This window comes from Apium graveolens, chromosome 9 (genome assembly GCF_009905375.1).
Source record: "Apium graveolens cultivar Ventura chromosome 9, ASM990537v1, whole genome shotgun sequence".
NCBI classification, from domain to species: Eukaryota; Viridiplantae; Streptophyta; class Magnoliopsida; order Apiales; family Apiaceae; genus Apium; species Apium graveolens.
The window spans coordinates 264,882,146-264,909,874 of NC_133655.1; the positions used below are offsets into that span (position 1 = coordinate 264,882,146).

At 37.8% G+C, this 27,729-nt stretch overlaps 2 non-coding genes across 2 annotated transcripts; both read left to right on the forward strand.

Moving 5' to 3' along the window:
* The first annotated feature begins 5,153 nt into the window (after positions 1-5,153).
* On the forward strand, positions 5,154-5,226 carry LOC141688251 (small nucleolar RNA Z199). Its single transcript, XR_012561707.1, has one exon. It is a non-coding gene; the product is annotated as a small nucleolar RNA Z199 (small nucleolar RNA).
* Positions 5,227-5,445: 219 nt separating this feature from the next.
* Positions 5,446-5,526, forward strand: LOC141688254 (small nucleolar RNA U54). The gene has a single exon (XR_012561710.1). It is a non-coding gene; the product is annotated as a small nucleolar RNA U54 (small nucleolar RNA).
* Positions 5,527-27,729: the final 22,203 nt, after the last annotated feature.

Here is a 27,729-nt window from a genome sequence, read left to right on the forward strand (position 1 = left end):
AAAATTAAATCCTTAATTAATAATATTAAGAACTTTTCTTAATTAATTTATAATCAATTAAATCTCATTTAATCAATTATTAAATTTGCCAATTAATTATTTATTTCACAAATAAATAATTATTAGCCATTATTAATTAATTCCTCCACCATTAAATCATTCTCTTTTTATGGTGCGACCCTGTAGGTTCAATATTAAGCCGGTAGTAGAAATAAATAATAATAAAACTATTTTATCATTATTTATATAAATTCTCTAATTTATTAAATATGATTAATTAATTAATCATATTTATTCTACATCGTGAGGGATACTTCTCAGCATATCGCGACTATCCGGATAATACGAATTCACTGCTTAGAATACCAAGAACCTATTCAGTGAATAATTACCGTACAATAAACTCCTTCGACCCTACAATGTCCTGATTAAATACAAGGCATGGATCTCGTGTCAAGCCTATCTAATTTAATCACTTGCTTTCCATTTACTATGCTTAGTTCTATGCAAATTAGAAACTCCCTTCTAATTTCATTTACTCTGGCCAGAGATTTCTGAACTAGCATAAGTGGATCAGCCTTGAACATTCTCTTTCTTCACTGGAAGGGGTAGATCCTATATTGATCATACACTATCTTCGTGTACAAATTCCTATACCCAGTAGAGCCCTAATAATTGTCCTTGGAGACTAAGAACTAAATTAAAGCATAGTTCAGTGTACTCAAGATGACTATGATGACCTCAAGTCTAAGGATACTTGTACAACTATCACTATGTGAACAACTACTGACACGTGAGTGAACTCCATCAGTTATTCAGCTGTGCGAGTCATGTTCAGTGAACTTATTCTATAATAAGCACCTACATACTAGCTATAGTGTCACCACACAAATGTCTATGAGAACAGACATCCTTCATAATGAAGCAAACATAGTGTGTACCGATCTTTGCGGATTTATTAATTACCAGTTAGTAATCCTATGATCAGGAACTATTTAAGTTTAGAGTTATCATCTTTTAGGTCTCACTATTATGATCTCATCATAATCCATAAAAAGCTTTACTCTAAACTATGATATATCTTATTTAAACACTTAAATAGATAGAGCCCGTAATAAAAACAAAATAAGTCTTTTATTAATATCAATGAAATCAAAACAGATTACATAAAAAGTTATTCCTAAATCCTAATACATGATTGGACTTATGACATATTCCTTTCAAGGTCATCCTTCATTAAGGTGATGAACCATCTCCATGAATCTGTATTCTCAGATTCAACTATAGCATAACATATTGGAAACATCTGGTTGTTTCCATCTCTGCCTACTGCAGAGAGAAGTTGTACACCTTTAACAGTTTTCAGAAAACAGCCATCTAAACCTATAACTTTCTTACAACCTTCCTTCCACCCAGTTTTCAGAGCAAAGTAGCATACATATATCCTCTTAAACTTCACAGGATCTCCTTCATTCAGTCTAGTAGTTGAAATTTTTACAGTGTTTTTAGGATTACCGAGAAGTACTTCATGGCCAAAATCTCTCACTCTTGAATAATGTTGCTTAAGACTTTCTGCAATTCCCTAAAGTGCCATTTCCCGCAACCTCAGAATTTTGATCTTAGGCACTTCAATTTCTATCTCATTCTTGATGGTTTCAGCCATCTCCTTGCAACTCCATTGAGGGTGCTTTCTGATCCTATCTCTAAACAAGTCACACAAATATCTGGTTGATGCCATTTTGTTAGTGTAAGGTTTGGTGCACAAGTGTGAGTTAACCAGGGTCTTTATTCTACATGTCTCACTGTCTTTATCCCTACTACACCAAATGTAGAAGGGACAGTCTCCTATACAACAAACTTGGCATCTACATTTATCATTAGTGACAAACTGCACTCCTCTTCTATCAAGGACACTATATCTCCTCACACACTCCCTAAATTCAGCCATGTTAACAAATTTCATCCCAACTTCCCACTGTGGAATCCCATCAGTACCTCCAATTTTCTTAAATGATCTTCTTTTCCTGGAGTTAGGTGGTCCTACGTATCCAATTTTAGAATTTTCATCCTCACTTGAGGATGAGAAAGACCTCATCATTTGACTATCAAAACCCGAGTCTTCACTTGGAGAATTCTGAGGTATATTCATTGCATTATACAGATTATCTTTAAACTTCTTTGTATTTGCCCGAATAGCATGCAATTCATCATCACTTTCTATCTCATTACCAGGGACATCACTTCCTTCAGAGGACTCCTCACTGTCACTCACATTTTGGTACTCAGGATCATCTGTACCATCACTCAAACCATCCAATTCCTCCTCATTTTCAATATTACCCCCAACTGTATCTACTTCCACAATTTTATCCTCATTATTATCAATCCTATTACTTTGTTTTGGGGTTTGGGGAACATCAACTAACTCATCAAGGTTGAAATGATCAACATACAGTTCTATCCTACCGTGAGGCTTACATAGTGCTACCAAATCCCTCACAGACATGTCATCATAAACTACTCTAGTCCCCTTCTTAAAATTGCGGCCATCGCACTTAAAATAAACCAGAAAATTCACATCATATTCATATTTTTTTGCAAAATCTTCGAGATCACGAAACGAAAACACATCAATATCAAAATCTTTAATTACTTCAGTTCTACCCCCAACATAAGTCACATTGGGAGGAGGTGTGAAATCACCATGGTGGTGAAGGTATAAAGTGACAGACATGCTGTAAATACACAAAATATCACATAAAAATTACGCACTAAACATACGCACTCAATTATACAGATACATACAACTCAACAAATATATGGGTTCATATATTAAAGAACAAGAACATACATTTTAGTCTAGAGATCGATCGAAACTAGACGATGTATGAACGTAATCGCCCTCAATTGCGTGATTTCCCCCAATTTTCCAAAGTTAGGGTTTTTTCCCCAATTCTCCAATCGCACCCTCTATATTTGTTATATTTGTTTTTTAGTTATGACCGTCTATATTTCCTTTTTTTGGTTAATATATTTCAGCCCAGCTTAGTTGGAGTCCACGTTAACAGCCACGTATTGCCATGTCACGTCCATATCAAATCTCCTGTAAATTCCGTCAAAAACGTAACGTTTGTCGTCAATTCAACAGCGCTGACTAGCGTGCATATCATTATGCACAACTAGAGTGGTGCAAGTGAGATGCCGATAAGTTGAATAGTTTTTTCGATATGTGCCCTTCAGTTTAGTGACTACTTTGAGATTTAACCCTAAATAATTTAAATTACTTTAATTTAATTTAAATCCAATTTAAATTAAATAATCCTTCAAGCATTATTTGTGTGTGACCCTATAGGCTGTCATTACATTGGCAACGAATTTTGAATCTAATTTAAAATCGTAAATAATGAGCGGCATCTGGTAATACATCATTGCTACCCAAGTAATAATAATCGAATCGGTGATCGATTAAACCTTTCGTGAATAATGTACAATATAATATAATCCCTTTAACCAAATATTATAGATTAAACTAGAGGCATGTAATGTGTAATCCTCATCATAGTTTAATCCAAGTTTCCTTGATCAATGAGTAGACTATCATATCAAATCAACATTTGAGCGTGACCACGCATTTCATAGTCTAGCTCACACAAGAGGCCAATAATATCACTACTAAAATAGGAGGGTTAAATTCCATCTAGATCATTCATATTTCTCACACGATTCATAATATACCCAATCTCCACTTTTATCATTACCCGGTCAAGGATAACTTTTAATGGAATCAATGTATATTAATTCTCATATAGAAATACAATGACTTCAGGTCTAAGGACCATTACATCATTCTCACTGTGAGAATTACTCATGACACAACAGATATGTAGAATCTCACATTGGGTCTATCCAGCATGTACATATACATTTGCTTGTGTTTTTGACTTATAGTATCACTATACCTATGATCAATGAGATGTGATGATCAGTCAACAAACACACCAGTCTTAATGTATTATTATTGTCCCTTAATAATAATACTCGACGAGGGATCTTTAGGAATATTGATACTATTCTCATAATCTCATTTCTAAGTCACGTACTTAGAGATATAGAATTGTATATCATATTCCAAGGATATTTATTAATCTAACATTTATATCGCAGTAAATTAAGAATTAATAAATTATAAAGAGAATAATCGATATAACATAAACATTAATAATCCTAATGTCTTAAACTAAAACATCATAGTGTTGTCTCTAGGGCACAAACACTAACAATATCACTAATATATATATCTATTGACATCCATACGGTTGGATCGTTGAAAAATATTTTGAAAAAAATCGAAACACCAATTTAGGATTAAACACTAATTAACTGTAATAGTCAAACTGAACCTTGACTCTTAAAATGGAAAACGAAATAAAATCATTTTGATATGAAATTTTGGTTATATCATTAATACATGTATCTATTGACATCCATACAGTCAGATCATTGAAAAATATTTTTTAAAAATCGAAACACCAATTCAGGATTAAACGCTAGTGAGTTGTACTCGTCAAACTGAAGGTTGACTATAAAATGGCAAATCAAATAAATTATTTCGATATGAAATTTTGGGTATGTCACTAATATATATTACTATTGGCATCCATATGGTCGGATCGTTGAAAAATATTTTTTTAATAATTATTATATTTATGTCTTAAAAATTATAGGATATTTAATTTTCTAGCATAATTATTATATTTATGTAATATTTTAGAGTATGCCCGCGCATTGCACGGGTTACAGAGCTAATTTTTATGAATAATCGGTTGGTAATTTATCGAAATTAGTGAAATATTACAACTGGTACAATAGTGATTTTTTTTGGTGAATTTTGTTAATTCCAATTTTCCAACATCACAATATACATCTGTAATGGGCCCTCAAAAAACATAGACTAAGCCCATACGACCATACCTGTGGTCCAAGCCCAAGGAACCTCGCTGCGGCCTGCAAGATTTAGGGTTTTAAGTAGCGTTTTATAACTTATTGCTATCACACCCAAATTGAAAACACAAGTTAGAACATAGACATCCCTCTTCTCGTATGTTCCTATCATCTCAATTCTCAAGGTTTGTTTATATGTTTTGATTTTGGTGAAATCAAGTGAGGAAAATATAACTACAACAATATGAATCTACATGATTCTTAGTATTTATGTCTTTAATGATTTCATCTCAAATATTCTTGAATGTATTTTTTTATCCTGTTTTACTACTACATCAAGAAAGATGTGATGACTAACTATTTGGTCCATGTTTCAGATTAACCGTGACCGGAAAACCTTACCTAAACTCTGATCTCTCTCTCTCTCTCTCTCTCTCTCTCTCTCTCTCTCTCCCCCTCTCTCTCTTTTTATTTTGAAGTTTTAATTAGCTTATGGACTTGATTAGCTCTGTGATTAAAATTTTCTGAAGGCAATATACGTTATTCTGATTATATATGAGCAGAGAATCATTTATAATGAGAGCTTATATTACTACTACTGTTGCAGTTGTTTTGAATTTCTATGTAAATTTGATAAAGCTAATATTCTGATTATTACAAGGTACCAGTTCGGACATTCTCTTGACTCTATGCTTCAAGCCAATATACTAGTTAGCCTTGTTTTTAGAAAAATTCAACTTGCCGAAATTTTATTCGGTTTTTTGAAGCTCGCTGGAATCTGGATATTTTCGGATTTCCGACGAGATTTTTTTAAAAAACCGGCGTTTGTTAATTCGTCTGGATGAGGTCGAATTTAATACCTTATATTTGACAAGATATGGTCAAGTTTAATAATTGGGCAGGCTTTTTAAAATATTTCAGAAATTTTAAATATTTGGGTGGGATTTTCAAATTTTAAGTGAAAAATCAATTTCAACCGGTGTCGGTTGTATTTGACCTGTCATATTTATACGGTCATATTTGACCAGTCATATTTATACGGTCGTATTTAGACTAAATACAACTGACTACTAAATATCACTCTCATATGTACGACCGAGACTAAAACCGGGCGTATTTAGCTAAATACCACCACTGGCGGTCGTATTTAGTTAAATACGACCGATTTTGGACCGGTTATATTTAGCCGTTTTTCTTGTAGTGTGCTGAGATGGTCTAGCTAGATTAATATTAACACCCCCCTAAAGTTGGGAGGTATTGAAGACAGTCCCAACTTGGAAAGTAACAGTTAAAACTGAGATGAAGGAAGAACTTTGGTGAAAACATCTGCAAGCTGGTGTTGTAAGAGCCCCTCTAACACTTTATCATGAGTAAAATGGCAATCAATTTCAACATGCTTCGTACGTTCATGTAAGACGAGGTTACGAGCTATATGTAAGGCGGACTGAATATCACAATGAAGGGTTACTGGTTTAAGATCATTAACACCCAATTCTTCTAATAGACGAACACACCAAGTAACCTCAGATGCAGCTGATGCCATAGCACAATATTCGGCTTCTGAGGAAGAATGAGATATAGTAGATTGCTTCTTCGATTTCCAAGCAACATGAGAGTTCCCAAATAAAAGAACATAGCCGGTAATTGATTTTCTGGAGTCTGGGCAGGAAGCCCAGTCAGAATCAGAGAAAGCTTGTAAAGTCAATGAATCTGAGGCATTCAGCATAATACACTGTGTAGAGGAATGATGAAGGTAGCATAACGTGTGATGGAGTGCAGCATTGTGAGAAGTACGTGGCTGATGCATATACTGACTAAGCATTTTGACAACATAAGAAAGATCTGGTCTTGTGTTGGTTAGATAATTTAGCTTACCAACCAAGGAACGGTAATGCTCAGGATCAGATAAAGGGTACCATCAGTTGCTGTGAGTTTGAGATTCAGAGGAAGAGGTTTGATCACTTTTTTGGATAAGTCAAAGGAACAGTGCTGAAGAAGTGCTTTAGTGAACTTATGTTGTGTCAAAGAAATATCAGAAGGATAATACCCAACCTCAATTCCTAAGAAATAATTGAGTTTACCTAAATCTTTAATTCCAAAAACATCATTTAGGTGACACTTGATGGCAACAATAGTATCAAAATCATTACATGTAACTATGATGTCATCGACATAAATAACAAATATAGTAATTCGAGAATTGGATTTCTTAAGAAAGAGACTGTAATTATTTTTCGACTGAACAAAACCTTGATCAAGAAGTTCATGAACCATTTTTTCAAACCAAGTACGGGAGGCCTGCTTAAGACCATATATAGACTTTCGTAGTCGACAAACCATATTAAGAGCAGCAGAAATACCATCAGGAATCTTCATATATACTTCTTCACTTAAGTCCCCGTGAAGAAACGCATTGTTTACGTCTAATTGATACAAATCCCATTTTCTGGAGGCAGCTAAAACAACTAAACAACGTACGGCTGTCATTTTGACCACAGGAGAGAAGGTCTCCTCATAATCGATACCGTATTTTTGGTTGAAACCTTTTGCAACCAATTGAGCCTTACAACGTTCAAGGGACCCATCAGCCTTTAACTTGACTTTATAAACCCGCTAACTGCCAATTGGTTTCTTATAAGGCGGTAAAGGAATAATATCCCAAGTGTGATTGTCAGTGAGAGCCTGAATTTCCTTAGGTATGGCTTCCATCCATAAGGGATGAGTAGAAGCCTTCTTGTTAGATGAAGGATCAGAAATATTGCAAACACTTGATAACAATGCTTTATGGGTGATGTTAAACTGATCATAAGCAAATGAAGGATACTACTGGGAAATGGCAGAACTGAAATGGCATTTGTAATCATTGAGATAAGTAGGAGGATGTCGTTGTCGAATAGATTGTCTAATAGGAGGATGATGTCAATTAAATTATCAGGATGAGAAGTAATAGTATCAGGTGAAGATTGATGAGAAGGAATTGTGTGATTAGAATAAGTAGTAGAAGCTTGTGGTGAGGATAAAGAATGTTGTTAAAAAAGGAAAAGATTATTGTGATGTAGATAATGCGTGTATAGGATCAGAATTGAGATAATTAAAAGGTGATGTAACAAAATTAGAAGGATTTGTATCATAAAAAATATTAGGATGAGAAGTAATTGTAGGTAAGTAGATTGATGAAGATGCAGGGGTGGAAGAAAGATGAAAAAGAAAGTGATTCTCAAAGAAGATAAAATCTCTTGAAACAAGAAGTTGATTGTTGTTTAAGTTGAGAACTTTATATCTTTTCTGAGAGGAAGTATAACCCAGATAACAGTAGGAACTGATATGGTATCGAATTTAGTCCTATAAGTTTTAACAGTTTCTATGTAACACAAGCATCCAAAATTTCTAATGTGATCTAAAGAAGCATTAGATTTGTAGAGTTTAAAATAAGGAGTAAGATTACCTAAGCTCTGCAAAGGCATCCTGTTTATCAGATATGCTGCATAAATAACACATTCTCCCCAATATCGAGCTGGAATCTTAGATTGGAAAAATAGAGCACGAGCATACTCTAGCAAATGTCGATGCTTACGCTCAACGGCGCCATTCTGTTGAGGAGTATAACTACAAGATGTCTGATGAACTATTTCTTTCTATAAGTAGAATTCTTTTAAAGTACCCTCGGTGAGCTCTAAAGCATTATCAAATCACACACATAAAACTTTGCAATTAAATTGCTTTTCAGCATATGCCACAAATTTTTGAAAGACAGAAGAAACATCAGACTTATGTTGCAATAAATGAATCCAGGTATAATGAGTGTAATCATCTACAATTGTAAGAAACTGATTACAATGAGAATGAGTTTTCATTTTGTATGGACCCCATACGTCAATGTGCAAAAGTGCAAAATGAGCAGTCATTTTAATACTACTATGAGTAAATGGTAATTTACATTGCCTGGCAAGAGGACATATGGAACAGATGACCTGATCTTTACAAGTTTTGACATCACAATCAGGTTGTATGAGTATTAACTGGGAAAATGGAAAGTGACCCATTATTGTATACCAAAGCTTGGCTTGATCAATTGCTGAGAAACAAGTAGAGCTAGAGTCTTTTGGAAAAGAGTCATGACTGAAGTCCAATGATGAAACTGTGTAAATGCCTGTATTCAATCTACCAAGAGCAATTTGCAGTTTGTTCTGAGAAAGGTCTTGAACATAGAAATCTCCATCAGAAAAAACCAATTTACAATCTAAATCCTGACAGAGTTTATGCACTGAAATTAATTGAAACTGAAAATCAGGAACATGAAGGACATTATACAAGATAATGTTATCAGTTAGATGAACTGTTCCTGTATTCTGCACTGGAATTTTCCTACCATCTAGTATGGTGATAAAACTAGGCTCATTAACATGTTTAACATGCACAAACTTAGTAGTATCTGGACAGATATGGTCAGAAGCACCACTATCTAAAATCCAACCATGATTAGTGGCAGTCATGAGACAGATATTACCTGCAAGTAAAGCATGCGATTATGAACTTTGAGTGGTAGCTGATGGAGAGAAATTCTGATTCTGAGTATTGATCAAACTTAAGAGATGATTATATTGATCCATTATGATTAGTGAAGAATTGTCTGAACACTGAGATGCATCTGGAACAAATACTTGATCATCTGGTGCATGGGTACAGGATAACATTGCTTTCTTGTCTTTGAAATTCTTGAAACCAGATGGATACCCATGTATTTTAAAACATCTTTCAATGTTGTGTCCATGTATCTTATAGTGAGTACAGTAGTAGTTTGATTTAGGCTTTTGACTCTTTTTAACACCAGAACTAGAATTGCCAGGATTAGTGTTGACATTAACATTATTGGTAGGTCTAAAAAACTGATTGCCAGGATATGATTTCCGAGGACCATGAGAAGGAAAATAAGGTTTTTGAAACCTCTTTTCTGCAAAGAAATCCATACTTTCAGACTGAATTGACAAAACATAGGGGAGTGGTTGCATCATCATGATATGAGCCCTGACTGCATAGTATTTGTCATTCAACTTCATCAAAAATTATAGTAAGCGTTGCTCTTGTTATTTTTGTTGGAATTTATGACCTAACTCACAGGTACATTTTATGCAGATGCAACACATGCGGGGACGAAATATCATCAATACAATCCCACAGAGTTTTGATTTTAGTATAGTATTCAGAAATAGTCTGACTTCCTTGAGTAACTTCAGCTAGTTGCAATTCCAAGGAATACAACTCATTAATAGAAGGATATCCAAATCTGCCCTCAAGATCTTTCCAGATTGCTCGAGCACTTTTCAGAAATAACACGCTTCGTGCTATCATTTCATCAAGATTGAAAAGTAACCAGGATGTGACTAAAGCATTGCATCTTTCCCAAACGATAAATTCAGGTGAATTAGATTTAGGCATAAGGATTGTACCATTAACAAACCCTAACTTGTTCTTGGATGAAAGTTTGAGCATCATTGAACATTTCCAATTGTTGTAATTAACTCCGCTAAATTTAACTGAAACTAATTGAGTTGTATTAACATCCGAAGGATGAATGTAGTAAACACTTGAATAATCAGGATTTGTCGTATTATTAGATGTAGTAGTATCTTGAGTAGACATTTCTTTTGTGTTTATTTCAGTAAACAAATTCGATTCAGAACAAAGATTCAAGAAAATGATAACAATCACTCAATATTTTATTGAATAATTTCTATTGATAGGAACTCTGAGTAAAAGATAATTGAAGTATTAGTTTTCAGTCGATAAATACAGTGGTAAAATTAATTGATCAAGGAAACTAAAGCGATTGTAGCTTCAATCACACGATAGAGATGTAAATTTCAGTAAAATATAAGAAAATACCTTGGAGAAGATGATTCGTCAGAAACAGAAAGAAGAACAAGAAGATGAGATTCTGAAACACAATGATTTCGCCAAGATGATCAGAAAATAACGTCCAGTAACAACATAGTTATGAAAACGGAGAAGATGATCAATCAACATTTAACTAATCGCTTTGATACCATGTTAACTTTGAGACTTTTATGAATTTTTGAATTGCAAAATATATAAAACTGTACAATAGCTTGAAGAGCTTTTAGGTCATCATTACATTTCTCGGATCTAGTTTTTAGTGTATCTCTCAATATGTTATTCTAGCCTCTTCTGTATACTCTACTTATCTATATATACAATGTAACTTTCTAACCAATTATAACAATTCTGTTACATTTTTATAAATAGAATGCCAACTAATACTAGTGGCTAGTAATGTGCTGAGTTGGAGGATGAGTATGCTGAGATGGTTTAACTGAATTAATATTAAAAACCTGCAACATCACAACTAAGTACTACCAGAAGGTTATAAATAACTTGAAAACTTGAGTGAAATTATGTCAATCTCATTACGTGAAGAATCTAATATAAGGACTCCCACAATCCAACTTCACTTAAACCTGCATAAACTATCAGAGTTCCTTCATCACAACTCTAAAACGTCCAGACCATGTCACAACATCCCATTAGATCAGTGTGACCATTTTTTCCAAGACCATTGTGAACTTTCACAGACAACTTGCTGAATGCCTATGTAGCTCATTGTTGTCTGGACAACAATACCAGATCACCAAAAAGGGGCGTCTTTCTAATAAGAGCTCAATATCTCTCCTCAGAAAAATTACAAACTGCAGGTATTGGCCTAAAAGTTATCTCCCACTTGATGGTACAATTTCAGTAAAAATATTAAGAAATTATGACATCTAGAAATTAAACGTTCGATAATTTTTCTCAGCATAAGAAACTAAAGCCTGGCGTCATTTAAATTTAAAGCAATGTTACCACATTTTCCTATAAAAGAATTTTCAAGACAAGCAAAGGTAATGTATATACTACTAAATTAACGATAAAGACCTCGACTAAAAAAATACAATTTAGAGTCAAGTTCTAGGGAGAGGGCCTCTTTTAGTTTTGATCTTTCAAGCAGCAGACGATTGGCTTCAGGGTTTAAAGGTTTATCTCCCTGATTTTTGGTTCTTCTAGTCTCATATCAGCTAAACACTCCTGACTCCTTTGCATAACCAAAGCCATTGTTTAAATGATGTGAACTTTTGTTTGACCTATAATTACATCTGATTCGGTTGAATGCATCAGCGTTCAAAATATCCAGGTGAAAAAAATGCTCCAGCCTTGCTAAGAGGATCGACCCACATATATAGGTCATGTGAAATACCTGATAACTCCTCTTCTTTCCTATCCGGACTCAATATCCATTTATACAGAAATAGTGGTGTTTGTGATTTAGCTGTAGTTTGGATTCTGGGTGGCAAATAAGATAGGTTTTTGGAGAATAGGATGAGTAACCTTAATATAACTTTTGAACAACTATTTATAGGCTTCCCATTAGAATTTGGGGGTTTGTACCTTAAATTTGGACCGTTGGCATGTGCTTAATAGGGGAACGCGTGGACGTCTGTGATGGGCCAGCATGTCCCTGAATCCGGACCGTTGGAAGGTTCCAGATCCCGGAAACCCGGAGGCCTTCAAACTCTTCACGGACATCCCCCTCCTTAACCGACTTAATGAGATAATTTCTCAAAGAGTACCTACAACAAATACGTTAGTAAAAATAACGTCTTAAGATTTCACATATTTGCATCGTTCTGGATGAGAATGATTCCAGTTACACATACACGTCCATCCTTGCATCACCTTAAGGCAGGGCGCGCCATCGCCCTATAGAGTGCGCTCACCTCTTCTTGCATTACAATCCATCATCCAAGTAGCCCTTATCACATATTTCACTAAATTAGAGCGTGTTCTCCCTTCCTGCTGTGTGGCCTAAAACCTAGCTCTTCATTTTATTTGTCTCAATTTGACTCCAATTAACTCACTTTTGACCCAGAATAATTCAACACCGAATTTTGGCTATAACACTTTTCATCACAAAATATTGTATCATTCATATGCAAGCGGCTTTTTAAAACCTCTATCAAAGCATCATTGGGAGAAGTATTATCTAGAGTTAATGTTAAAACCTTCTTCTAAATTTCCCGATCCTTTAGCAAATTGTTGACGGAGGAATTTGGTAACAAAAAATTTTGAAGTTCATAGCCGGAAATAAGATCTGTGACAGTGGTTCTTTATCGGAAACGTGTACAGTAACCGGTGGATCTGATGAACAATGTTCGTCGGAAATTATGAACAGTGTTTGATGGTGGTGATTATTAGTGGCTGAGATTGCTCAGGGTTAGTGGTGGCTCATTTTGCGCTCTCGCTTCTGACCCCTTGAAATTTGCCTACGTATCCCTATTTATAGGGAATCAAGCTATCGTAGTTCTTGAGGAACAAGAAACCTAACGGGCTTAGATCTCTTGTCCCGAGGCCCAATGGGAAATCCACTGGAAACCGTCTTCTACTAGCTTTAGGAATGTCCGCCGATGAGGCCCAACCACAAAGGGCCAAGGCTCGTCCACGGCTTCGAGACTTCACGGATAAGGCATCTCCCTGGCCAAGGATAACCCTCCGCTACCAGATGTTTATAGTCGTGGTTCACCCCAAATGTTGGACGCATCTTTGCCCCCGATAAGGAGCCCCTACAAGATTACAGGACAAGTGATCTTAAGCTTTTGGGTGCAAAGTGCAGGATACTCCGAAATCTTCCAACGAGGACACCCATTGACTACAGAGACAGAGCTCCCAAAGCACACACTGGATTTTACCCCACATCCCCAATGAGGACACTCATTAACTACAGGAGGAGGTCTTCAGTCCAGGCATACCCCTGGAGGTCTCTGACCACGGACACCGCCTTCCTGTAGATGTGCTACAGAAAGGAGTTCTTTAATAGAGTACCTGCATCAAATAAGTTAGTAATAATAATCTTCATCTTCCTTGAAGCATCCAAAGTCCACGTCCAAGCAACATGTCAAAGATGTATTCCGCGCTAAGTAGAATCTAAGGGCGCGCCCAAACATTTCTGTATGTTGGCGCCACCTTGTGTTATCAGCCTTTGATCTCTTTGTAGGGTGCACCCTAACTTATTCAATGGTTAGGGCTCACCTTAACTCTGTCCAAAAAAAGCCAATATATGAATCCGTCAAAGTAATCATGTCCGAGGAATCCGTCCAAGGAATCTGTCAATCAAATATTTAGGGCTCGCCCTAACTCTTCCAATGAAAAGGGTTTGCCCTGACCCGTCCAAAGGTTTTGGCTCGCCAAGCTGTCCAAGGTTTGGGTTCGCCCTAACTCATCCAAGGTTTGGGCTCGCCCTAACTCGTCCAAGGTTTGGGCGCGCCCTAACTTTTCCAAGGTTTGGGCTCACCCTAACTTTTCCAGCAAAAACCCATATCCTTGGACGTCCTTCCTTGGTCGTTCGTCCTTGGTCATCCGCCCTCGGTCGTCCGCCCTTGGCTGTCCGCCCTTGGTTGTTCGCCCTTGACTGTCCGCCCTTATTAAATTATGTTGACCCGAATTTAACCCGGATATCTTTTGTACCAATTTTTGGCTATAACAACTACCCCCAAATTCCATATGTCATTGGAAATGGGATTGGAATTTTTAACTTTCTTGGGTTCAAAAATTTGTATGCATCGTTCTCTTAATAAGGTGCACCTATGTTGGTGTAGCTTTCAGGGCGCATCCAAAGAATTTTAACTGATTAATAAGTCAATCATGGAAGACATTCGTCTACATTATCTTTAAACCCAAGCAAAAATTTATGTTATCCTTAATCATGAGGGCGCACCCTCCGCATCTTCATCTATGAAGGTGTGTCCTCGGTCTTAGCATCTTTCCCACCACTTTGAGGGAAATTCCTCTGTAAGAAGTGCATCTAACTCGATAAAGTCTTTAAACTTGGAGGGTGCACCTTCTCTTAGAGGAGCATTTTAATCGACAAGGTTTTTATCTCTGGAGGGCGCGTCCTATACAAGAGGAGCATCATCCTCGATAAATTCTTCATCCTTGGAGGGCGCGTCCTCTGTAAGACGAGCATCTATCTCGACAACGTATTCATCCTTGGAGGGCGCATCCTCTATAAGAGGAGCATCTACCTCGACATGGTATTCATCCTTGGAGGGCGCGTCCTCTATAAGAGGAGCATCTACCTCGACATGGTATTCATCCTTGGAGGGCGCGTCTTCTGCAAGAAGAATATCTACCTCGACATGGTATTCATCCTTGAAGGGCGCGTCTTCTGCAAGAAGAGCATCTACCTCGACAAGGGTCTTCATCTTTGAAGGGCGCGTCATCTATAAGAGGAGCATCTACCTCAACAAGATATTCATCCTTGGAGGGCGCGTCTTCTGCAAGAAGAGCATCTACCTCGACAAGATTCTTCAGACGTGGCGGGCGTGTCCTCACTAACCCAGTTAGGGAGAATCCTGAGGCTTTTTCTCAGACACCCGCCAAATATTTAGGGCGACCGTGAGGGTTTTCCCAAACACTTCAATGTTTCCCTTGCTTCTTCTAAAAGTTCCCACTAAAATGTGAGGTTTGCCTTGGCTTCTTCCTCAAAATAGTGATCTATTTGGAATGACACAACTCTAATTTCCACGGGAACCATGGTTTCGAACCCATGAAACGTGAAAGGAAATTTTCTAATAGTTGATGTTGGAGCGGTTTTTTAAGATTATAAAATCATAGGGAGATCCTCTGGTCAATCACCTTCAACGTATACTTGATGATCTTGTCAACGCCTTACCATTGCTCTACGGGTGGTAGATCGTGGCAAATTCTTTCTTTATGCGTACATCTTCACACAATTTTTTTTAGCTCCTTGTTATCAAATTGCTCTCCATTATCCGATATGAGTTTATATGGAATACCAAATCTGTAGACTATGGAGTTGAAGATAAAGTCCTTGATTTTCTTTGCCGTGATCGTAGGTAGTGGCATGGCTTCCGCCCATTTCTTAAAATAATCCACAACCACCACAACATATTTTACACCCCCATTGGTCTTGGGTAATTCCCCAATGAGATCAATTCCCCACAGTGCGAAAGGCTAAGGACTGGTCAACGAAGTGATAGATATTGTTGGAGCATTGGAATAATTAGCAAATCATTTGCAACGATCTCATGCCTTAACAAACTTGAAGGCATCCTCTTTCATAGTTGGCCAGTAATATCCTTGTCTGAGGACTTTTAATGCCAACGAACCACCCCCGAGTGATTGCCACAAATACCTTCGTACACCTCCCTAAGAATATAATTTCCTTCTTTCAAATCCACACATCGTAACAGTGGTTGGTTAAACCCTCTTTTGTACAACACTCCATCATACTCAACATACCTCGCAGCCTGATAGCGAAGACGTCGAGCCTGCAATTTGGCTTCCGGCAAAGTTCCCATTCGAATATAGTTATGAATGGGAGTCATCCAAGTCTCTTGTGGGATTACTTGAGTCTGAAACACCCTTATTTCCGGAATACTCGGGATTTCTTGGATCCCCAAAGGAATTTGTCTGAGCAGCACGCTATCCATTTGTGATCCCATTCTAGCCATGGCATCATCATTACTATTATCTTCCCTGGGCACACCTTCTAGTTTGGCACTTCCAAATTTTTCTAGTAGACGTCATACACATCTCATATATAACTCTATTCGGGGTCCTCGGGCTTGAAAACCTCCGTTGACCTGGTTTATTACCAATTCTGAGTCACTTCGAGCGATCAATTTCACAACTTCCACTTCCAAAGCTATCTTCAGGCCATTGATTAATACTTCATACTCAGCATCATTGTTGGTGACGTAAAACTTGAAGTGAATTACGCTCATCAGATGATGTCCTTCTGGGTAACTAAGACGATTTCAGCCCCTGCTCCACTGTTATTTACAGCCCCGTCAACATGTAAGATCCACCAAGGGTGTGGGAAATCTTCTCTTACTTTGGCGGGGGCATCACCTTGTGAGGAAGGTTCTGCCAACACTATAGCCTTACCATCTACCTCAGAGTCAAACTCAAGTATGAAATCGGCTAGTGCTTGTCCCCTGATTGCTGTGTGAGGGCAATATTCCAAATCAAATTGTCCCAGCTCTATCACCAATTTTAACATTCTTCCCGACGATTCTGGCTTATGTAGAATATGCCTAAGAGGATAGGTGGTGCGGACTTCTATTCGGCGAGCTTGGACATATGGCCTTAACTTTCTTGCCGCAAGGATAAGGGCGTATACCAATTTCTCCATGCTAGTATACCCAGTCTCTGCGTCTTGTAACCTTTTACTTACGTAGTACATCGGGGACTATCGACCTTCTTCCTCTTTCAAAAATGTTGCGCTGATCGAATACTCAGAGACTGCAAAATAAAGAATCAACGTTTCTCCGTCCTCTGGCTTGGCCAACATGGGAGGATTCCCCAATTGTTCTTTGATATTTTTAAAGGCCTCCTCACAATCTGAGGTCCACACAAAGTCTTTTCCCATTTCTTTAATTTCTTTAAAGAATTCCTTGCACCAATCTGAAGATTTTGACATAAATCGATTTAGCGCTGCAATCCTTCTTGTCAGACTTTGCACTTGTCTAATGCTGGCGGGAGATTTCATGTCCAGTAAGGCCTTTATCTTTGCAGGAATGGCTTCGATTCCACGGTAATTTACCATGAACCCGAAGAATTTCCCTGATTCAACTCGAAACACACATTTCTGTGGGTTCAATTTCATCCTGAACTGCATCAGAATGTGGAACATTTCTGCCAAGTCCGCTCTGTGATCTTCCGCTCTCTTGGATTTTACCAACATATCGTCAACATATACTTCCATCATTTTCCCAATCTGCTTTTTGAACATTTTATTCACTAGCCTTTGGTATGTTGCCCAGACATTGATTAGACTGAATGGCATGCCAATGTAGCAGTAGAGACCTCTGTCTGTGATGAAGGAGGTGTGTTCTTGATTAGGTTCATACATGGGAATCTAGTTGTAACCAGAGTATGCGTCCATGAAACTCAACAGAGCATGTCCTGCCGTGGCATCGACCAACTGGTCTATTCTTGGCAAAAGGAAGCTATCTTTTGGGCACACCTTATTTAGATCGGTGAAATCCACACACGTTCTCCATTTGCCGTTAGGCTTTTTTATTAACACTGGATTGGCCAACCATTCTGGGTAAAAAGAATCTCTGAATAGGCAGACATCCAAGAGTCTATCTACTTCTTCTGCCAAGGCTATAGCCCTCTCCTTGCTTACAGCCCTTCATTTTTGTCGAACCTCTTTATGCTTGCGATCGATATTCAGTCGATGGCTCATGACTTTTGGATCAATCCCCACCATATTGGAGTGACTCCATGCAAATACATCAAGGTTTTCTAGGAGGAATATAGAGAGTCATTCTCTCAATTTCGGATCCAATTGAGACCCAATCCTTAGAACTTTGCTTGGATCTTTTTCGTCGACATGGATTTCGATTGTGTCTTCCACTGGACCCATTTTTTCTGTTGGCATGGGTACTTGTGGGTCTAAGTCGAGCTGATTATGATCCTCATCACTTTCCTGAGAGGGCGCATCCCCACGGGGAGCATCAACCTTTGTTGAGGGCGCGCCCTGTATAACAGGGGCATCAACCTCTCCAAGATCTCTCGAAGATAAGGGCGCGCTCTCAGGGAGATAGGCATCTACCTTATGTATATTTAGTCCAAGACTCTCCAAGACATCAAGTCTTCCTTCGAGCCTTTTTCTATTGAAATTTGCTTGGATTATTTAGTTTGGAGGCTCTTCATCGTCCAACATTGAAATTATGATAGTATCTTCTAAGAACAGCGTTGCCGAAGGAAATTTAAAGGAACATTCATTTTCTTGCTCTACATAATAATGGACTCGAATTTCTTCGAGTGGCTATTCGATATTTTTTTCTCATTCATCGTCTGACGCATCCCCTGTTTGGACATCTTTTTTCCTGAAGCCCCTCATAGCCTGTCTGTAACATTCCCTAGAATCATACTGGGAGCCCTTTGTACTGTCGACCCCGTTTGGGGTTGGAAATTTGATGGTAAGATGGTGGATTGAAGTGATGACCCTCATCTCCCTAAGGAAGGGGCGTCCTAGCAGTACATTATGGGATGATTCCTGATTTAAAACCTTGAACTCGAGCATTTTCGTTACGGCCAACGGACTTTCTCCTAAGGTGCACTGCAATCAGATTGATCCCATGACGCGGAATCCTTCGCTAGAAAAACCATAGACCCAAGAATCTTCTCCTGACTTATCTCGATCGGGCAGCCCTATTTTCTTAAAAGTGCTGTAGTAGAAGATGTTCTTTGAGCTTCCGTTATCTACAAAAGCTCTATAGACGTTCTTAGTTCCAATTTGGATGGAGATTACCAGGGCATCATTATGGGGGTGGTGCACCCACCGAGCATCTGCTTCCCAGAAGGTGATATCCATGGATTCGCCCTTCAATACCTTGGGTGGCCGAGTCTCCACCCTGTGAATGTCAGTTAGAGGTCTGAACCGGGCTTCCTTTGCATGTCTGGACGAGGCTTTATTGCTACACTCCATCCCAGGATCTCCTCCGTATATCGCTCGGATGCTGTCATCCCTAACGAACTTATTCTCCTCCAGAATTTCGTTGTTTGGCCCTCGAAGTGTATGACTTCATGCCTCCTTTACTCTGTCAACATTGTTTTTATGTCTTCTTACTTCCTTCACCACCCATTCTCCGAGGTATCCTTCATTGATTAAAGCTTCAATTTCATCATTGAGCTGCCGACACTTATGTGTGCTATGTCCAGATGTCTCGTGGTATTCTCAATATTTCTTTTTATCTTTGCTTTGCCAAGATGATAGAGCCTCTGGCTTTCTAAATAGTCCTTTGTTCTTGATTACTTCAAATATGTGCTCAATTGACACGGTCAAAGGCGTGTATCCACTTGTTCTGTTGTCATAGCTCGAGGAAGGACTACATTCCCTCCTTGTAGTCGTAGCATTTATCCGATTTGGACATCAACTATTCTTTCGGTATCTTGGACTCGGAGACCTATCTCTCTTCCTTGCCTTGACTCTCTAACCTGTTTGTGAAACTGGTTGTACCTCCGTCGGAGATTGTTCTATGGCTTTGAATGATTCTGCCAAGGCAAAGACATCTGCCAAAGTTGCCGGGTCTTTTCCCTATAGATGTTTCCAGAAATCCGAGCCAACCCTTAGTCCTGCTATCAAAAAACTTTTCAGAGCTTCATCCGAAGCACCTCTCACGCTGGTGGATTCTGAGTTGGACCTTTTAAAATAGGATGTTAAGCTTTCATTTTCCCTTTATTTGACGTTGGCAAGAGTGGTGACAGATGGGCGTATCTTACAGCTACTTGGAACTTAGTTAGGAACAAAGTCTTCATTTGTTCCCAAGAAGTGATCACCCCTGGCCCGAGTTTCTGGAACCATTGCTGAGCACTTTCCCTGAAAGTTTCCACCAAGAATCGGCATCGAGCCAAGTCCGGAACTTGATACACGTCCATCTCTGTATTGAATCGGCCCAAGAATTCCACAGGATCAGAGCTTCCGTGGAAATAGAGATCGCTAGTAGTGTTGCGATATCCGGCCGGCAACTGAGCCTCTCTTACCATAACAGAGAACGGAGAGGGGATTTCGGGCGTGGCCGTTACCCTTCCTTCCAAGTGATTAAGAAGCCTCTTTAGGTCATCCACGTTAAAAGTTCCCACGCCCGGGATAACCTGCATATGAGGTTGTGGATCTTGGGGCTGAGGCAGAGGTATCACTACTCGATCGCCACCAGGAGGAGCCTGTTGTTGATCGGTGCCATGGGTATTAGTCTTCCCTTCTCCAGGCCTTTCTATTGTTTCCTGTTATGTCCTCTATCTCCTCCCTGGGTTCCTCTTTGGCCTTGGCCGCGGCCACGAGGTATTTCGTGATCATAATTTTGGGTTTCTCTCCGGCCATGATTCTCCGTATTGTTGTCTCTTTCAGTGTGGTCATAGGTGCGAGTGCCCCTATAACCCCGATAGTTATCGCGGCGGTAGCCATCCGAGTACCGGCTTCGTCCTCCGCCTCTTCCCCTCCATTGGGATCTTCGCCAGTGGTCACTTCCATATCCCCGGCCATACCGATCCAACGACCCGCGAGGAGGAGCTCTCTCATGATCGCGGTGCCGCTCCTTATTCCCAAGGGAAGTCAGGGGCACACGCGTTGTACCATGGGGCGTCACATCTCCGCGGTCGGCTTCCTTTTGCCATTCCAACAGTAGCATCCTTAGATCATCACCTACCAGGCGGATCCCCAAACGATCCTTCAAAGCAGCGAATCTCCGTTGCTCGTTCTCCGACATAGACTTTACTTGTTGTCATTCCTCGAGACTACGCCCGGACCGATGAGGGTAAGTAATCACTTGATTATCTGTCCGCGACCTCTCTCGATCATCCGGGTCCTCAACAACTAATTCAACGATCGGGGTCACATCGTTGGAGTAATTGAGGCACCGCGGGGTTATTGGCATGCACCCTTCTTCAGTTCGGCCGCGGTCGGCCAAGTCATCTCTCTCAGTTATGGGTGTTTTTCCAGGTGCGTGGGCGGCACGATTTTGGCGAAGGCCCCTCTTCGTCTTTCGTCGTTCCACGGTGCTCAGCCTTGAGTCGAACCCGTTCAGAGCATCTCCCATACAATAAAGTTGTTCCAGCAAGTCGGCGTTACTGATCAGCATATGTGGCTGTCCCCCAACATCTGGGTGGGGCGATCAGTCATAGACGGAATATAAGGCTCATGGCGATCATAGTCATGATCAGATTCTTCTTCAGAGCTTCCTTCATAAAAACTTCCATCACGGTATTGAGACATCTCTCCTCCTAGATGCAGATCTTGATTAGCCCCTCCTTCTAGCGCTAATTTGTTGATGGAGGAATTTGGTAACAACAAATTTTGAGGTTCGTAGCAGGAAAGAAGATCTGTGACGGTGGTTCTTTATCGGAAATGTGTACAGTAACCGATGGATCTGATGAACAGTGTTCATCGGAAATTATGAACAGTGTTTGGTGGTGGTGATTATTGTTGGCTGAGATTGCTCAAGGTTAGTGGTGGCTCCTTTTGCGCTCTCGCTTCTGACCCCTTGCAATTTGCCTACGTATCCCTATTTATAGGGAATCAAGCTAACATAGTTCTTGGGGAACAAGAAACCTAACGGGCTTAGATCTCTTGTCCCGAGGCCCAATGGGAAACTCACTGGAAACCGTCTTCTACTAGCTTTAGGAATATCCGCCGATGAGGCCCCATCATAAAGGCCCAAGGCTCGTCCGCGGCTTTGAGACTTCACGGATAAGGCATCTCCCTGGCCAAGGATAACCCTCCGCTACCAGCTGTTTCTCTAGTCCGTGGACGCAGGTATAGTCGTGGTTTACCCCAAATATTGGACGCATCCTTGCCCCACGATAAGGAGCCCCTACCAGATTACAAGATAAGTGATCCCAAACTTTTGGGTGCAAAGTGCAGGATACTCCGAAGTCTCCCAACGAGGACACCCGTTGACTACAGAGACAGAGCTCCCAAAGCACACACCAGATTTTACCCCACATCCCCAATGAGGACACTCATTGACTACAGAAGGAGGTCTTCAGTCTAGGCATATTCCTAGAGGTCTCTAACCACGGACACCGCCTTCCTATAAATGTGTTATAGAAAGGAGTTCTTCAATAGAGTACCTGCATCAAATAAATTAGTAATAATAATTTCCATCCTCCTTGAAGCATCCAAAGTCCACGTCCAAGCAACATGTCAAAGCTGTATTCTGCGCTAAGTAGAATCTAAGGGTGCGCCCAAACATTTCTGTATGTTGGCGCCACCTTGTGTTATCAGCCTTTGATCTCTTTATAGGGCGCGCCCTAACTTATTTAATGGTTAGGGCTCGCCTTAACTCTGTCCAAGAAAAGCCAATGTATGAATCCGTCAAAGTAATTATGTCCGAGAAATCCGTCCAAGGAATCTGTCAATCAAATATTTAGGGCTCCCCCTAACTCTTCCAATGAAAAGGGCTTGCCCTGACCCGTCCAAAGGTTTAGGCTCGCCAAGCTATCCAAGGTTTGGACTCGCCCTAACTCGTCCAAGGTTTGGGCTCGCCCTAACTCGTCCAAGGTTTGGGCTCGCCCTAACTTTTCCAGCAAAAACCCATTTCCTTGGACGTCCTTCCTTGGTCGTTCGTTCTTGGTCGTCTGCCCCCGGTCGTCTGCCCTTGGCAGTCCACCCTTGGCAGTCCGCCCTTGGTTGTACACCCTTGGCTGTCCGCCCTTATTAAATTATGTTCACCCAAATTTGACCCGGATATCTTTTGTACCAAATTTTGGCTATAATACAAATTAATAAATTTTTCAGCCAATAATTGTCCATTGTGTGATGGAGGCATAAATCTAAAATTTTAAATTCTTGAATGTGGTTTTCAATTACCTTCTAAAAAACAAGCAGTAAAAAACATATATTCATCCATAACTGATGAAGACCACAAATCAGAAGTAAGACATACTTTTCCATGTAAGGATTGTAATATATACTAGCCTATAACCCGTGCGATGCACGGATGAATTATATATTTATTATTTTATTATTTTATAAAAATAATTTATAAAAGACGGTAATTATATATTATTGAGATTAACGAAGTTAAACTATTTACATATTATTTTGTATATATTATATTATTGAATGATTCAAAATTTAGATAGTTAAAATCTTAAAATGTCCTCCTACTAAAGCCTACAGATCGCTTCGCTGCGTGGGGCAGAGCCTATAGGAAAGTGTGTGTTTTGAATAGTAGTGGTGTATGTGCATGATTTGATATTGTTTTTTATATTATTTTTTAATTTTTCTTGTTTTTTTTAATTATTTTGTTATATTATAATTTTAATTATTAAAATTAGTTTTGAAAGTGTTTGGTTCCTTAAAAAAGGGGTAAGAAAGGAGTTTAGTTTGATTATAAATTAAGTTGGATAATAATTGATAGAGTTTGTATTTATATTAGATACATAAATTTAATTTTTTTCATTAAATAATATTTTTTTAAAACTTTATTTTGGAAGGTGTTAATATATTTTTTTGGAAGTTGTTAACCGATCGACCAAACGAAACCATGTTTCACTTATAATAGTATAGTATAGATTTTATTTTACTTTTCTCAATACTATATGCATCCAAAATATCACTTTTGATAGTATTTCTTGAAATGTGTTCTACCTTGGGATTTAAGTAAGTATGCACATCTCATATATCTTCATACTCGATATAAATAAAGGGTGAAATGACAATTTGATCTCTTAACATCTCAAAGCTTGAAACTAATTCATCCAAGTCAAAAAACTTGCAATCAGATCATTTCATTCTTAAAAACTTGCAATCATGGCATTAGTCGTTACTAACGTTAAAAAATAGACAGAAAGATGACGATGCTTGATGAGTTAGCTTCAATGGATCCAATGCGGCATGAACACGTCAGCTGGGATAATTTTGATCCGACCCAACCAATATAAAATCAATTTATATAAGCACAACCCATGTTTTTTTACTCCATTTCCTAATTCTCTTTCTTTGTCAATTAGGGTTCTTGTTTTTCTTTCTTCCATCTTCAATGTCTACTTAAAGGAGTAGCGACTCTTCGGTTAAAGAAAAGTATTACACTTATTAACATTCATTTTTTGCATGGAGCCGCAATATCACACTAGCATTTGATACCACTAAACCTATATTCAAAATATTAGTTGTATTTCATATAGCTCGCGATAAAATTGCTATTGTTGTATGGATTCTTCAAGGAAGAACAACTATTCCTTAAGTAGACAATAACAAATACTCCATCATTCCTTAAAGACCAACTCCTCCTTTAACGAAGATGAGATTTTGTACTGTGCCATGGCTGACCCCTTAATGCTCTCCGGTTAACAAATTATAAGTTGCTCAGATTTTTGGCACAATGATCTTCTTTAAAAGGAAAGCATTCAAATTAAACTAAATTGACCACTCATCGATTTTTTCAAACTGCACAGTATTGGAGTTTGTACAATTTTATATTGCTCGGGCCTCGAGGCTATATACTCTATCTAGACCTGGCAATACTGGTATACGACACGTGAACACAGTACGAAACGACACGAATAATTAGTGTTTGGATTCGAAAATTTGGTACACGAACAAGAAAGTATACGAACACGAAAAAACACGAATATAATTAGGGTCGAGTTTGGGTTTCCAATATTGGTACACGACACGGAACGAAAGTACATGGAATAAATAAATAATTAAATTTTTAAAAATATATAATATACATATATATTAAATACCAAATGTGAATTTTATCTATTCTAAATAACATATATATAATTATAAAAAATAAAATATATTTTATTGTTTCTTGCTTACGTGAGTGAGCACTTCACCATTAAATTATGTATTGCATTTTTTAACAATTAATATTTTTCGTATATAATCCGTGTACTTTAGTGTACTAAAGCGGGTAAACACGAATATATTAGTTCTGGGTTAATGTCACCAAATTGGTACACGAATGCGAATCCGGGTCGGGTTCGGGTTTAAGGTTTGATACACGAAAGCACACGGAACGTTTGTATACGATACAAAAAGTTGCCTGGTCTAACTCCATCTGTTTTTTTTGTATTCGTCGTTTGACTTTTCTGCACAAATCTCAAAGTGTTTTGATTGGCTAGTAAAAATAATTATTTTAAAATTTTAGCCTAATAAAAATATATAACTTATACCGAAATTCACAAAAATAATTTTTTTAAAATAATTATTTAACTTTTTTATTTTTTTCATATAAAAATACATCTTCTTCTCCTTCTTCCATAACCTGAGCTTGCAGAAAAATTAAACGATAGATATATATAAAAATAAATGGAGTAATTATTTACACACATGCAAACTGTGGTGTACGTAGGTAAGAATAAATGGCCATGGCGTTTTCATTTAGTTGATAAATATCGAGTCCGACTAACCAGCCCAATCAAACTTCTGAAGCCCAAAAGCAAGTGTATTGCACCGTTGTACGTGAAAATTTATTTGATTTCCTTATCATCTTGTGCATCAGTTTCCGGTTAGTTTATAAATTAATTCCTAAATATTGACGTGTAAAGTGTATAATTGATATTTTAATTAACAATGAGATGAAAATGAAACCGACTTATATATATATATATATATATGTCTTGATAAATTAAAATTTAACAAATATTACTTTAACCCATTTGATAAAGATTCTCAAAATGAATTCGGTAAGTTGCATTAATCTAATTTATAAGTGAGTATCATATTTTTTAACTTAGGTCTAGCAAATTATCGTCTAAATATACTTACTGCTTAGAGCATCTCCAATTATCTCCAATTAGTGGTGAATATACATATGGACATGGTTTGTCAAATGACACGCCATTATTTGGGGAAGAAGTTTTTTTTTTAACAAGTATGCATAAAATATAATATATTATATGTTCCTAGACTCGTTATCTTCATTTTCTAAAAGCAATTTTTCTTCTACTTTGTTGTACTTCATAATTAAAAGTAGGAGGTTGTAATAATTTTGGAGTAATGATGTTTTACTATTAATAGTGGGTCACCTAACTTGAGCGAGTATTAAGAGATTTTTAATGTGAATTCATGAATAAATACTGAATTTGATTAAAAATTTAGAACTCCACCATTAAAAATACAGATTAAAAATACACATTCTACTCATATAACCCGCGGCCTCTATATATGTACTTAGGCACATTTTTCTCTTTTAATAATATTATACTTATTAAGTTCTTATCTAATTTCTTTGACTAAATTTTATTTAAAATTAGGCAAATTTTGACGGTGACAGATAAATATTTATTAATATTGGATACTTAAACTTGGAAATGATAACATGTTAAAGATAATTTCATAATTTTATTTATTTTTTTACTTAATAACTACAAAATTGAAAAATTAAGGTCAAAATTTGCTCAATTTAACCAAAAATTATTCAAACATAACTTAAGAAAATTAAATATACAAAATATTCAAGAATAGTAAAAAAAATTATACATAAATAATTTTAATATTCGACACACCATTTCTCATTTCCCGGATCCGCCACTGTGTCCAATCATTAAGAGCCTTGGCTCAAAGGTGAATTAGCATACCAGAAATAAAAAATATAGCCAACCTCTTTAAAAAATCACACTTCAACTATAACCACCCCTTATTTATAATTACAACTAGAGATGCACAAAAGGCCCACCGGCCCCGGGCTTTGATCGGGTCGGGTTTTTCGAGCTTTGACTTTGACCGGGTCGGGCCGGGCTTTTCAAAAATTTCAGAGCCCGTTTGGGCCCTCGAGGCGGGCCTCAACGGACTTTTTTCAGGCCGGGCCAGACTTTTTTCTAATTTAAATTGGATCGAGTTTTATTAGAGATTATGAAGACTACATATGTTATCGATTAGATCATCGGAAAAATGTATTAGTTTGCATGGAATATTTTATGAAAATGTTACTTCGTTTAAAACATTTAAGTTCGTCAAAAAATAAACATGTTTATAGAATAATATGTTTTATCAATGTTATCCAAGTGTACTTAATATATCTTCTTTCATTAGTCATGCAATAAAGTATATAAATAATATTATTAATCACGAAAATGTAAATATATACGTGTTTAAAGTATTATTTATATTTATTGTAAACATAAATTCATAAATATATAACAAAATATATTAGAATAATCAGATTTTAACCGGGTTTTTTCGGGCTTTAAATTGGGTCGGGCCAAAGACCGGGTCGGGCCGAAGCCCGAGCTTTTAACCGGGCCGGGCTT